The 15,773-nt window shown below is 47.6% G+C and overlaps 1 pseudogene; it reads left to right on the forward strand.

Moving 5' to 3' along the window:
- The first annotated feature begins 857 nt into the window (after positions 1–857).
- On the forward strand, positions 858–1,523 carry LOC127301946 (auxin-responsive protein IAA14-like; annotated as a pseudogene).
- Positions 1,524–15,773: the final 14,250 nt, after the last annotated feature.

Consider the following 15,773-nt stretch of genomic DNA (forward strand, 5'->3'; position numbering starts at 1 on the left):
TTACTTAAGCTGGAGTACCTAGGAACAACTGAGACATGTATCAGTTCTTCTTCTTTGCTTATAAGCATTAGGTGCGCAATGGTAAGCTTCCTGTAGCTTCTTCTCCTTCTGCCAGATGCAACTTGTAATAGTATGGATTGCTTATGTATTGTTTATATGGATATATTCAGTCATGGTAGTGTTTGTGTGATTTTGGTGCCAATTTATTGGGTGCTGCCAGGTGAAAAATTGTAGATTATTGGGTGCTGCCAATTTACAGTTGAAGTTCTCTTTTTTTTTGGCCAAACTAAGATTCATTGACATAAGCATGAAAAGGCATGTGGTGCATTTTTGTGGCAAATTCATTCTTTATGCACGTGCAAGCTCTTTGTCTTCAGGACTACGAAAAGACATGTGGTGGATTTCTTGAAGGTGTTAAATTGGAGGCAGGCAACACAGAGATCGAAGAAGGGTTAAGGTATCCTGCTTGTCTCTTTTGGCTACATTCAAGTCTAGTTAAGGTATCCTGCTTGTCTCATTGTACTAAAAGGAAGGCAGAAGTCCTAAATCAAAATTTGGAAGAACAAATGATAATCTGGATGAAATTAAGCAGATTCCTTGTTGCAATGATCTTTCCCTTAGAGCAGCCTACAGACATGATATTCACAGTTCAAACTGAAATGTGTAGGGAGGCCTTGGCATCCTTGAAGATAACTGGCGGTATCACTGGAAAAGATATGCTGGATCAGCGCCGGATAGTTGATGCTGAGTATGTATTTCCCATATTTAGTGAATTTGGTTTAATCTAGTGATTAGATTCTAAGTGTTAAACCAAATTTTACAGAAAAACCTTTCTCTGGGGATTAACAGGAGGGCAAAGTCAGCCAAGAAGGCCAACATGGTAAGAACTGCACCAGGATCCAGTGAAGTCCATCCACTTCAGCAACTCAAACCCAGCTAGCTGCTATCTCTCTCACGCACTCCTCGTTTCTTTCCCGGCCATGGAGATCATCGACGCGGAGCTGCGGCTCGGCCCGCCCGGCAGCCTCTGCGACCTGGCTTTCGGCGCTTCGGCGGCGCAGAAGAAACGGCCGTCCCCGTCGTCAGCGGCGGCAGCGGCCAGGAGCGAGGCCTCCGGGACCGATGACCACGACACCGCACCGGCTTCCAAGTAAGCTTACGGTTCATCATGGCTCCGCCGTCTTAAACCTCATCACAACTACATCACGAACAAGAGCTGACAGTGCGCATGACTTCTTGGTTCCAGGGTGCAGGTGGTGGGCTGGCCTCCGGTGGGCGCATAGAGGAAGAGCACGTTCCAGTCGGCAACGTCCACATCCACGGCCGCGAAGGAGAAGGACGGCGCCAGCGAGGCGTGGGAAGCCACCGCGGCCGGGAAGAAACCAGCGGGCGGTGGGCTGTACGTCAAGGTGAGCATGGACGGCGCGCCGTACCTGCGCAAGGTCGCCGGGGAGCAGCGGCGCACGGTCGTGATACATCTCCGACGTATCGATAATTTCTTGTGTTCCATGCCACATTATTGATGATATCTACATGTTTTATGCACACTTTATGTCATATTCGTGCATTTTCTGGAACTAACCTATTAACAAGATGCCGAAGTGCCAGTTGCTGTTTCATTGCTTTTGGTTTCGTAAATCCTAGTAAAGAAATATTCTCGAATTGGACGAAATCAACGTCCAGGGTCCTATTTTGCCACGAAGCTTCCGTAAGACCGAAGAGGAGACGAAGTGGGGCCACGAGGTGGCCAAACCATAGGCGGCGCGGCCTGTGCCTTGGCCGCGCCGACCTATAGTGTGGGCCCCTCGTGTGGCCCCGTGACCTGCCCTTCCGCCTACAAATAGCCTTCATCGCGAAACCCCCAGTACCGAGAGCCACGATACGGAAAACCTTACTGAGACGCTGCCGCCGCCAATCCCATCTCGGGGGATTCTGGAGATCTCCTCCGGCACCCTGCCGGAGAGGGGATTCATCTCCCGGAGGACTCTTCACCGCCATGGTCGCCTCCGGAGTGATGAGTGAGTAGTTCACCCCTGGACTATGGGTCCATAGCAGTAGCTAGATGGTTGTCTTCTCCTCATTGTGCTTCATTGTTGGATCTTGTGAGCTGCCTAACATGATCAAGATCATCTATCTGTAATACTATATGTTGTGTTTGTTGGGATCCGATGGATAGAGAATACTATGTTATGTTAATTATCAAGTTATTACCTATGTGTTGTTTATGATCTTGCATGCTCTCCGTTATTAGTAGAGGCTCTGGCCAAGTTTTTGCTCTTAACTCCAAGAGGGAGTATTTATGCTCGATAGTGGGTTCATGCCTCCATTGAATCTGGGACGATGGATGAAAGTTCTAAGGTTGTGGATGTGCTGTTGCTACTAGGGATAAAACATTGATGCTATGTCTAAAGATGTAGTTATTGATTACATTACGCACCATACTTAATGCAATTGTCTGTTGTTTTGCAACTTAATACTGGAAGGGGTTCGGATGATAACCTGAAGGTGGACTTTTTAGGCATAGATGAATGCTGGATAGCGGTCTATGTACTTTGTCGTAATGCCCAATTAAATCTCACTATATTTATCATGACATGTATGTGCATTGTTATGCCCTCTCTATTTGTCAATTGCCCGACTGTAATTTGTTCACCCAACATGCTTTTATCTTATGGGAGAGACACCTCTAGTGAACTGTGGACCCCGGTCCTATTCTTTACATCGCATACAATCTACTGCAATACTTGTTTTACTGTTTTCTGCAAACAATCATCTTCCACACAATACGGTTAATCCTTTGTTACAGCAAGCCGGTGAGATTGACAACCTCACTGTTTCGTTGGGGCAAAGTACATTGGTTGTGTTGTGCAGGTGTTGCGGTCAGAAACCCACCGGCGAGCAGCGACGGGCAACACAGGAGAGCCGGGAGCAACTTAGGGCTGCGGCTGGCCCTGGTCCCTCCGAGCGACGGCCCGCAAAGACTCCGGCACGCACGTCCGATGCTGGTGCAGGCGTGCCACCCGACCTATACCCGGTCAGGAAGGTGATGGAGATGCCTCGCTTAGTTTCCTGCATGGCATACACGTAAACATTAAATACGAGCCTCGATCGGCTCTCAGGTTGTCCTGTGAATCGGCTCAAGGAGCCGATCCACCCATGATTCGCACGAGGTGTACGAATATATGGTGGTCCTGCTTGATCAAGATAAAGCTAAAACGATCTACGACGATTTGGGGTTTTCACCGCATAATCGGATCATCCTACTCGTGATTGGGCCTCGCGGTCACGCACGGTGATCGTAAGCCGATCCTAGACAAGGCCTAAAAACCAACACGAGGTTGATCCCCGGAACATCCTGTCTAGGGCTAGCAAACTACACCCTACGCGTCGCTGGATCCTCCAACCCTTTGTAAGGCCTAACTATGCAGATATTAAACTAATCCTTGAAGAACAAGGAGCAACCATAACGGATCGGATCTACTAAATAATAATCAAGCGGGGTGCCGCCCCTACACCTAAGATAGGTGTAAGGGCGGCTAGATGTCTAAGGGTTGCACTACGACAGCATATGATACGAAGAACATTGCTAACCCTAACACATCTAAGATAACTACGTTGCTCGCCATCAAAAAGGCTTCAGTACGAGCAACGCATGAACAGTGAATAAACTTGTACTGCCTAGATCGCAAGATGCGATCTAGGCAGCATGATGCTTACCCGGAAGAAACCCTCGAGACAAGGGAGTTGGCGATGCGCCTAGATTGATTTGTGGTGAACGTGATTGTTGTTTATTTCATAAACCCTAGATACATATTTATAGTCCGTAGACTTTCTAACGTGGGAATAATCCCAACCGTGCACGAGCCAAACTCTAACTAACCGACAAGTATCCTACTATATTACAGATACACGGGCAAACTAGCCCAAACTTTGCATAACAGGCCGATTCACGTATTTCTTCCATGTATATTCTTCAAGTCCATCTTGATCGCGGCCCACCTCTGACTCGGTCAAATTCTGGTGATAACACATGCCCCCCTGGTTTTGGAATTGATAATTCCAAAATCACTCTGCTTTTTCTTCGTCGGGTCATGTCGTGGCAGAGCAGAACCGTCGCAGTATCCTTCATCATGATGCCTTGCCTTCTCAACTTCTCCGCGTGACCTGGCAGTTTTTTTTTTAGGCACCACTTCCTCGGAAACTGCTGTGGCATTGAATTTCCACTATATCCCCTTTTATTTAACCGCTCCAAACAGTTTACCTCCGCATCCCCTTCGCATTAGCACTCCAAAAGTCCTCCTGCGCCACCATGTCTTCTTCCTCCTCTACCTCATCGGATCTTTCCACCCAGTCCTCCTCTTCCCGCGAGCCGACGCCGGAGCAGAACCCGGAGGAGGTCCATGCGGCCAACACCCGCCGTGCCATCGAGGCCGGGGAGGAATCCAGCCATGATTTCTCCGTCTGGCCTGAGGACGACAAGTCCTTGACCGACGGGGAAAGTGACCTCCGCTTCCTCGCCGATGGGGAAACGGAGGAGGAGAGCGATGACGATCGCTTCTCCTGCGACGACTTCACCTCTCCCAAGGAGGAGGAGGAGGAGAAGGAGGAGGAGGAGGAGGAGGATGACACCTCCTCCGACGAGCCGCCGGCCAAGCGCTTCTGCCCCTGGCCGGGGAACCTCAGCGACTTCGACAGCGACGACGACGACGCTGACGGGGAGGACGAGGACAACGAAGGCCCGGTCGGCGGCCGCTGGAGCAGCGACGACGAGCCCGCCGGGAGTAGCACCGACAGCGGTGACGATGGCGACGATGAGGGCAGCGACGGCCCGTAGATAGGACCTTTAGCATAGGATCAGTAGTAGTAGATGGGGCAATGTATCCCCTAGTACTTCCTTTTGAGAGCAATCAGCTCTTTATGTAAGAAATCTTGCTTATCCATGAAGAACTTCTCCCAATTTGATTTTGCCGATTTCCCTTGAGCTTAATTTAGCCGATTTCCCCTCATACTGATTTTGCCGATTTGTCCCCTTAGCCAATGCTTAATGAGCCGATAGAAACACATCGGTCCTTCGTAAACCATCCTTCAATTCTTCAGCTGATGTCCTTGAGATCTGGTGGATACTGTAGAGTTTTCAAGAGAGCCCTTAAATTTCTCGCACCAGCTCCAGCGATCCCCTTCTGCGAGCACTCATCAGTTTGTGAAGAAGGTTGCGACGAAGGACCAGCCGATGACAATCCAATCGGCTTCTAAAAAACAGAGCATCTACCAGGCTAGCTGCCCCCCCGAGCCTCAGTCATGGCGAGAATATTGGTGAGGATGCACAGATCAGACCAAGGGCTTTGAACTCAGGTAACTCTGAGGCAGCCACCATGTCGAACCAGCCGAACTTGCCCCCATCGATTGCCTCTTCCTCCGTTGAAAGCCGATATTGTAGACGAAACACCAACGGCTTAACGAGCAAAAGGCCGTCTTGCATGCCAGAGCTGACTTCTGACAGTACTGCTGCAATCGGCTCATTGCAGCTGAGGAAGCTCTCATTGTTTGCCCCCTCGAGGAAGTAGAGGACTTGATGAAAATCCGCGTCTTGAACACGCAGCAGGTAGATCCTGTGTAATTGTACTAGAGTCGATGGCTGTGCATCGGCTTTGTTTCTTAGTTCTAAAGTCGATGTCCGTGCATCGGCTATATATCGTGATGCTGATTTTTTTTTTTACTGGCCGATTTTTCTATCGGCCCCCAACATTTCACTGCACACATGTTCATTTGCACATGTTCATCTGATTAGATGCCCCCCGAGCCGAATCTGTCAGGTAACTGCAGATATCGGCTCTGTAGCTTAGCCAAGGCACTGTATTTGCACGTCAGCTCTGGTAGGACCAATGTTGATTTTTCCTAACTCATCGGCCGACGTAAAACCGCTGCCCAGTAGATCGATGTTGAACACAAGCAGAACATGTGGTGAGGATAATTTTGGCCGATTGCTGGAATCGGCCTCCATATTGAATCGCTCAATGAAGGTTTTGTAATGTTCCTTCATAGATCTTTGGGGCCGATCCCAAGGATCGGCCTCGCCACGTTTGCTCATCAGTTTGTTCTTGCTACACGGTCAGGCCGGTGGATAAGACCAGCCTAACCCTGCCCTTCGTCACGTCGATGCGCTCGCAGTCGTCCAAATTGATACCTGAGAGTGGCTCTTGGCCTGCTGTTTCCCAAGCGTTCATGCCAGCCATTGAAATCTCGGCTGAGTCATCGGCCTGGACGACCTCTACCTCATCTCCATCCCACTGTATTACGCATTGGTGCATCGTGGAGGGAATGCAACAGTTGGCGTGGATCCAATCTCTTCCTAGCAGAACAGCATAGGTGCTCTTGCTATCGACGATGAAGAACGTCGTAGGGATGGTTTACCTTCCTACGGTCAGATCCACGTTCAGAATACCTTGTGCGTCAGACGCTTGGCCATTGAAATCGCTCAATGTCACGTTGGTCTTGATCAGATCCGAGCTAGAGCGTCCCAACCGACGTAGCATAGAGTATGGCATAATGTTGACTGCCGCTCCGGTGTCCACCAGCATCTTATTGACAGGCCTCCCATCGATATAACCTCGCAAGTACAGGGCCTTCAGATGTCTGTAGCTTCTTTCTCGTGGCTTCTCAAAGATAACTGGCCGTGGGCCGCAGTCAAGTTGTGCCACAGGTGCCTCGTCTAATCCTGGAGCGCTAAACTCCGTCGGAAGGATAAACACCATGTTTGTGCCAGCCGATGTCTCATCATCGGCTTTCTTTTGCTTGGGGCGCCACTCCATTTTTTGTGGTCGACCCTCTTCATCCAGGGTTCGTTGGATCTTCGCGGCCAGATCAGGCCGCGCCTTTCTTAGCGTGTGCAGGTATAACCTTTCGGCTTCCTCCAAGCCGCGCAGTCGCTGAACCCTACGCTTTTGGGAACGGCTGAGTCCATCAGGGCACCACCTTGGCCGGTGGTACCTGTCTTCTTCTTCTTCTTCATCATCGTCTTCCAAATCCTCGAGATCTTCCACCCGAGGGGACTCAGCGCGCTTGCTTCGAGGTGGGAGAGGCCCTAGACGTTTGAACACGGACACGTTAGCTGCATCCTTCCTCTTCTGTCTACATTCTGGCGCTGCCGATTGTAGGCAATCGGCTCATTCTTGAATCCCAGCGTTGTCCGAAGAAGGGGCAATCCCGGTGCCTATCCTCGTCGTCTTGCTTCCTCGATTCTTCCCCGGCACGGCGCTCGTACTCCTCCTCATCGCGATCATGCCGACGATGTCTCGGGCGTCCCTAGCCGCACGATCTCTATCATCATCGTCGCCGGATCGTCGGCGTTGGCTATATTGACTCACATACTTGTTGAGGAGGTGATCGAGAGAGAGGTCGTCGATATCTTACATTCTTTACTTCTCCCTCGTGATGTAGCGCTTGCCATCGTGACGGAGCCGATCGCGTGGAGCGGCCTCCTCTCAGTGTCCTTGCTACGAGAGCAGCTGCCTCGTCTCCATCCTTGCAGTGGTGTCCAGGTCCTACCATGTTGACGTTGAACGAGAATCCTGGCTAGCAACCTTCAGTGGTAAGTGCACTCCACCATGTTAACGGCGGGGAAGGGGTGGGTGTCGACCTTCATGGCATCGGTTAAAAATCGTACGTCCTTGTTCTATCGCCATTTGGATCTGCCGACGCCACACCCTGCGGTCGTTGGTGGTATGGGAGAACGAGTTACCATTTGCGTATGGCTTTCCGTTCAGCTCTGCATCGTGGGGATTTTGAGGCCTTCGGGTAACTTCAACTGCTTCTCCTTGAGTAAGAGGTCGAAGATTTGCTCAGTTTTAGTCACGTCAAAATCGAACCCTCTCGGGCGGACCTGGTGGCTTAACCCATTTGCAGGACACGGGGTTGCCCCCGAGTCCTTTCAGCCACCGCTACTTCTTGATCTCCCGCAGAGCCTTCGTCTTCATCCGCCTCAACCAGGACTACCGCACGCTTGAATTTGTCCCGGTACAAGTCCCGGTGGCGCTGTTCATATAATGACGCTTTCGAACCATGTGCGCCCGGTGAAGGGTAGTCTCGCTTGGGAGGCCATATACTGGCTTTGTGATGCAAGGCCCACCCCTGCCAACTCGACTGCTTCCTTTTTAGTCACACGAGCCGAATAACATCGGTTCCTTAGATTTCTGAAGCGCTGGACGTATACTGCCCCAGATTCTCCACGCTTCGACGTATTTGTGCTAGATCGGCAAGGCCGGACTCGAAGCCTCTCGAGTGATACTGCATGTGGAACTGTTCTTCCAACTGCTTCCAAGTCCGGATCGAGTCTGGTGGCAACGAAGTGTACCACCTGAAAGCCGATCCTGTGAGGGACTGTGCGAAGAACCTCACACGTAGCTCATCTGCTGCTGAGATCGTGCCCAGCTGTGCCAAGTATCGGCTCACATGCTCGATGGAGCTGGAACCATCTGATCCCTTGAACTTGGAGAAATCAGGGAGCCGATATTTGGGTGGTAGCAGGATCAACTCGTACTCGTTGGGGTACGGCTTGGAATAGCCGATTGTCTTCCTTTTCGGCACCATGCCGAACTGGTCTCTCGCATGGTATCGATTTGATCCGCGGTGCTGGCTGCAGAGTCGAACTACGAAGATTCGCCGGAGTGGCATACTTAGCCAGCCATGCTTGCTTTTCCATCTCTCGAGCCAACCGCAGGAGCTGAGCTCGGAGGTTTGTTGGAGTGGCGTACTTAGCTAGCCACGTCTCGCTTCTCAAGATCCGTCGCTGAAGTTCCTCCTGCTTTTCCAGAAGTCCCTGCTGTTGCGGCCTGGTTTGTGAGTGCCCAGTTACCGCAGTCTGGCACGTATGTGCACGTGTACCTGTGAGGGATCTCCTTAGGCGCCTCGTGCAAGAACTGGTAGTCACTAGGGTCACCACCGATCTTGTAGACGATGAATGCCGGTGAATTCGGCACTTCTAGTGCTGCCAACGCGAATGGCAGCGGTGGACGGGACTGGAGTGGCATCTCTCCTTGGTATGTCCCGAGAGCTGGTCCTGACGGAGAGTACTGGTGCCTCATGATCTCCTGGATCACCCGAAGAGCAACACGCTCCAAAGTGTTCACCAGGTTCTCAGAGTGGCGGTGCAGCGAGTGAGCCACCATGTAGTTAATCTCCTGACGCAGGGACCTGGTGCGTTCTTCTGACGGGGCGGACAGGTCTATTCCATCGAGCGCACCTTCAGGCGAGAACCCTTTCCACCTGATGCCATGTGAGCGGGTTCTGTGAAAGGAGCCGATGAGGTCGGCTTCGAGGATCGCTTTGACCTCGTCATACTTCTTCTTGAGCTCCTCGGTCAGATCCTCGTATGTGACTGGAGTGCCATCCGCCATCTCAGATGTAGATGGCGATGTGGTTGATGTCGAAGATTGTCCCACCGGGCGTGCCAGAATGTGTTGCGGTCAGAAACCCACCGGCGAGCAGCGACGGGCAACACAGGAGAGCCGGGAGCAACTTAGGGCTGCGGCTGGCCCTGGTCCCTCCGAGCGACGGCCCGCAAAGACTCCGGCACGCACGTCCGATGCTGGTGCAAGGGCGTGCCACCTGACCTATACCTGGTCAGGAAGGTGATGGAGATGCCTCGCTTAGTTTCCTGCATGGCATACACGTAAACATTAAATACGAGCCTTGATCGGCTCTCAGGTTGTCCTGTGAATCGGCTCAAGGAGCCGATCCACCCATGATTCGCACGAGGTGTACGAATATATGGTGGTCCTGCTTGATCAAGATAAAGCTAAAACGATCTACGACGATTTGGGGTTTTCACCGCATAATCGGATCATCCTACTCGTGATTGGGCCTCGCGGTCACGCACGGTGATCGTAAGCCGATCCTAGACAAGGCCTAAAAACCAACACGAGGTTGATCCCCGGAACATCCTGTCTAGGGCTAGCAAACTACACCCTACGCGTCGCTGGATCCTCCAACCCTTTGTAAGGCCTAACTATGCAGATATTAAACTAATCCTTGAAGAACAAGGAGCAACCATAACGGATCGGATCTACTAAATAATAATCAAGCGGGGTGCCGCCCCTACACCTAAGATAGGTGTAAGGGCGGCTAGATGTCTAAGGGTTGCACTACGACAGCATATGATACGAAGAACAATGCTAACCCTAACACATCTAAGATAACTACGTTGCTCGCCATCAAAAAGGCTTCAGTACGAGCAACGCATGAACAGCGAATAAACTTGTACTGCCTAGATCGCAAGATGCGATCTAGGCAGCATGATGCTTACCCGGAAGAAACCCTCGAGACAAGGGAGTTGGCGATGCGCCTAGATTGATTTGTGGTGAACGTGATTGTTGTTTATTTCATAAACCCTAGATACATATTTATAGTCCGTAGACTTTCTAACGTGGGAATAATCCCAACCGTGCACGAGCCAAACTCTAACTAACCGACATGTATCCTACTATATTTCAGATACACGGGCAAACTAGCCCAAACTTTGCATAACATGCCGATTCACGTATTTCTTCCATGTATATTCTTCAAGTCCATCTTGATCGCGGCCCACCTCTGACTCGGTCAAATTCTGGTGATAACAGCAGGTTCCACGTTGGCGCCGAAATCTCTGGTGTTGCGCCGCACTACATCCCGCCGCCATCAACCTTCAACGTGCTTCTTGACTCCTACTGGTTCGATTAAACCTTGGTTTCTTACTGAGGGAAACTTGCCGTTGTGCGCATCACACCTTCCTCCTGGGGTTCCCAACGGACGTGTCAACTACACGCATCAAGCAAATTTCTGGCGCCGTTGCCGGGGAGATCAAGACACGCTGCAAGGGGAGTCTCCACTTCCCAATCTCTTTACTTTGTTTTTGTCTTGCTTTATTTTATTTACTACTTTGTTTGCTGCATTATATCAAAACACAAAAAAAATTAGTTGCTAGCTTTACTTTATTTACTGTCTTGCACTCCATATCAAAAACACAAAAAAAATTAGTTACTTGCATTTACTTTACTTGATTCATGATGTTTCCTTTTAATTTTACCACGAAAGACATACCGGTAGGACGTGGGTCTATAGTTGGGAGAAATAATATAGAAGAATTTTTCAATCATGTTAGTACCGTTGAAGATTTTGAAGATAGACACTTGGTAGAACTTGCTCCTACTTATGAAATTGCTGCTGCTGCTTTAGTTCGCATGTTGGAAACTAAATTTGTTAATCTCAATCCTATAATCCAACACATGTTTCTTACACTCGGTGATATGGAAGAAGGGGAAAAGAAAGATTTTGTTTCAGAAACCCTTCTTAGAGAATTTGGTGGTATAGCAAGAGAAGCTAGAAAGGTCTTTAGTAAATATAAGATGCTTGGTTCTTATACCAATTTTGCTAGTATCCTTGAAAAGATGGACATGGAGAGAGTAAGGTACACTAATAATATTAATGATGGTGGGGAGATCAAAGCGCCGATACCATGTAAGCTCCTAGCGATAAATGAAGCGCTAGAAAATAACTATGCTTGGCTTGTTCCTGAAAATTTGTTTGATGAGAGTAGCAAGCCCAAGACTAATGAAAAGGGAGCCGCTGAAACTTATGTATCCAATATACTATGCATGGTTGAGAAAACTCCAAACCCCGCTGAAGATTCATCGTCTCTCGATAATACTTGATTTACACTTTCTGCGCCTAGCTGAAAGGCGTTAAAGAAAAGCGCTTATGGGAGACAACCCATGTTTTTACTACAGTATTTTTGTTTTATATTTGAGTCTTGGAAGTTGTTTACTACTGTAGCAACCTCTCCTTATCTTAGTTTTGTGTTTTGTTGTGCCAAGTAAAGTCTTTGACAGTAAAGTTCATACTAGATTTGGATTACTGCGCAGTTTCAGATTTCTTTGCTGTCACGAATTTCGACCTGCCTCCCTGTAGGTAGCTCAGAAAATTAAGCCAATTTACGTGCGTGATCCTCAGATATGTACGCAACTTTCATTCAATTTGGGCATTTTCATTTGAGCAAGTCTGGTGCCTCAATAAAATCCATCTTTACGGACTGTTCTGTTTTGACAGATTCTGCCTTTTATTTCGCATTGCCTCTTTTACTATGTTGGATGAATTTCTTTGATCCATTAATGTCCAGTAGCTTTATGCAATGTCCAGAAGTGTTAAGAATGATTGTGTCACCTCTGAACATGTTAATTTTTATTGTCCACTAACCCTCTATTGAGTTGTTTCGAGTTTGGTGTGGAGGAAGTTTTCAAGGATCAAGAGAGGAGTATGATGCAATATGATCAAGGAGAGTGAAAGGTCTAAGCTTGGGGATGCCCCGGTGGTTCACCCCTGCATATTCTAAGAAGACTCAAGCGTCTAAGCTTGGGGATGCCCAAGGCATCCCCTTCTTCATCGACAACATTATAAGGTTCCTCCCCTGAAACTATATTTTTATTCTGTCACATCTTATGTGCTTTGCTTGGAGCGTCGGTTTGTTTTTGTTTTTTTTCGTTTTGTTTGAATAAATGGATCCTAGCATTCACTGTATGGGAGAGAGACACGCTCCGCTGTAGCATATGGACAAGTATGTCCTTAGGCTTTACTCATAGTATTCATGGCGAAGTTTCTTCTTCGTTAAATTGTTATATGGTTGGAATTGGAAAATGCTACATGTAGTAATTCTAAAATGTCTTGAATAATTTGATACTTGGCAATTGTTGTGCTCATGATCAAGCTCTTGCATCATATACTTTGCACCCATTAATGAAGAAACACCTAGAGCTTGCTAATTTGGTTTGCATATTTGGTCTCTCTAAAGTCTAGATAATTTCTAGTATTGAGTTTTGAACAACAAGGAAGACGGTGTAGATTCTTATAATGTTTACAATATGTCTTTTATGTGAGTTTTGCTGCACCGGTTCATCCTTGTGTTTGTTTCAAATAACCTTGCTAGCCTAAACCTTGTATCGAGAGGGAATACTTCTCATGCATCCAAAATACTTGAGCCAACCACTATGCCATTTGTGTCCACCATACCTACCTACTACATGGTATTTCTCCGCCATTCCAAAGTAAATTGCTTGAGTGCTACCTTTAAAATTCCATCATTCACCTTTGCAATATATAGCTCATGGGACAAATAGCTTAAAAACTATTATGGTATTGAATATGTACTTATGCACTTTATCTCTTATTAAGTTGCTTGTTGTGCGATAACCATGTTTCTGGGGACGCCATCAACTATTCTTTGTTGAATATCATGTGAGTTGCTATGCATGTCCGTCTTGTCTGAAGTAAGAGAGATCTACCACCTTAATGGTTGGAGCATACATATTGTTAGAGAAGAACATTGGGCCGCTTAACTAAAGCCATGATTCATGGTGGAAGTTTCAGTTTTGGACATATATCCTCAATCTCATATGAGAATAATAATTGTTGCCACATGCTTATGCATTAAAGAGGAGTCCATTATCTGTTGTCCATGTTGTCCCGGTATGGATGTCTAAGTTGAGAATAATCAAAAGCGAGAAATCCAAAATGCGAGCTTTCTCCTTAGACCTTTGTACAGGCGGCATGGAGGTACCCCATTGTGACACTTGGTTAAAACATGTGTATTGCGATGATCCGGTAGTCCAAGCTAATTAGGACAAGGTGCGGGCACTATTAGTATACTATGCATGAGGCTTGCAACTTGTAAGATATAATTTACATAACTCATATGCTTTATTACTACCGTTGACAAAATTGTTTCATGTTTTCAAAATAAAAGCTCTAGCACAAATATAGCAATTGATGCTTTCCTCTTTGAAGGACCATTCTTTTTTACTTTTATGTTGAGTCAGTTCACCTATCTCTCTCCACCTCAAGAAGCAAACACTTGTGTGAACTGTGCATTGATTCCTACATACTTGCATATTGCACTTATTATATTACTCTATGTTGACAATTATCCATGAGATATACATGTTATAAGTTGAAAGCAACCGCTGAAACTTAATCTTCCTTTGTGTTGCTTCAACGCCTTTACTTTGAATTATTGCTTTATGAGTTAACTCTTATGCAAAACTTATTGATGCTTGTCTTGAAGTACTATTCATGAAAAGTCTTTGCTTTATGATTCACTTGTTTACTCATGTCATTACCATTGTTTTGATCGCTGCATTCATTACATATGTTTACAAATAGTATGATCAAGGTTATTATGTCATGTCTCTCCTTATTTTATCTTTGTTATCGTTTTACCTGCTCGGGACGAGCAGAACTAAGCTTGGGGATGCTGATACGTCTCCGACGTATCGATAATTTCTTGTGTTCCATGCCACATTATTGATGATATCTACATGTTTTATGCACACTTTATGTCATATTCGTGCATTTTCTGGAACTAACCTATTAACAAGATGCCGAAGTGCCGCTGTCTTTGTCGCTGTTTTTGGTTTCGTAAATCCTAGTAAAGAAATATTCTCGAATTGGACGAAATCAACGCCTGTGGTCCTATTTTGCCACGAAGCTTCCGTAAGACCGAAGAGGAGACGAAGTGGGGCCACGAGGTGGCCAAACCATAGGCGGCGCGGCCCAGCCTTGGCCGCGCCGACCTATAGTGTGGGCCCCTCGTGTGGCCCCCGACCTGCCCTTCCGCCTACAAATAGCCTTCGTCGCGAAACCCCAGCATCGAGAGCCACGATACGGAAAACTCCATCGAGACGCCGCCGCTGCCAATCCCATCTCGGGGATTCTCGAGATCTCCTCCGGCACCTGCCGGAGAGGGGATTCATCTCCGGAGGACTCTTCACCGCCATGGTCGCCTCCGGAGTGATGAGTGAGTAGTTCACCCCCGGACTATGGGTCCATAGCAGTAGCTAGATGGTTGTCTTCTCCTCATTGTGCTTCATTGTTGGATCTTGTGAGCTGCCTAACATGATCAAGATCATCTATCTGTAATACTATATGTTGTGTTTGTCGGGATCCGATGGATAGAGAATACTATGTTATGTTAGTTATCAAGTTATTACCTATGTGTTGTTTATGATCTTGCATGCTCTCCGTTATTAGTAGAGGCTCTGGCCAAGTTTTTGCTCTTAACTCCAAGAGGGAGTATTTATGCTCGATAGTGGGTTCATGCCTCCATTGAATCTGGGACATGTGATGTAAAGTTCTAAGGTTGTGGATGTGCTGTTGCTACTAGGGATAAAACATTGATGCTATGTCTAAGGATGTAGTTATTGATTACATTACGCACCATACTTAATGCAATTGTCTGTTGTTTTGCAACTTAATACTGGAAGGGGTTCGGATGATAACCTGAAGGTGGACTTTTTAGCCATAGATGCATGCTGGATAGCGGTCTATGTACTTTGTCGTAATGCCCAATTAAATCTCACTATATTTATCATGACATGTATGTGCATTGTTATGCCCTCTCTATTTGTCAATTGCCCGACTGTAATTTGTTCACCCAACATGCTTTTATCTTATGGGAGAGACACCTCTAGTGAACTGTGGACCCCGGTCCTATTCTTTACATCGCATACAATCTACTGCAATACATGTTTTACTGTTTTCTGCAAACAATCATCTTCCACACAATACGGTTAATCCTTTGTTACAGCAAGCCGGTGAGATTGACAACCTCACTGTTTCATTGGGGCAAAGTACTTTGGTTGTGTTGTGCAGGTTCCACGTTGGCGCCGGAATCTCTGGTGTTGCGCCGCACTACATCCCGCCGCCATCAACCTTCAACGTGCTTCTTGACTCCTACTGGTTCGATTAAACCT

This window comes from Lolium perenne, chromosome 5 (genome assembly GCF_019359855.2).
Source record: "Lolium perenne isolate Kyuss_39 chromosome 5, Kyuss_2.0, whole genome shotgun sequence".
In the NCBI taxonomy this organism is placed as follows: Eukaryota; Viridiplantae; Streptophyta; class Magnoliopsida; order Poales; family Poaceae; genus Lolium; species Lolium perenne.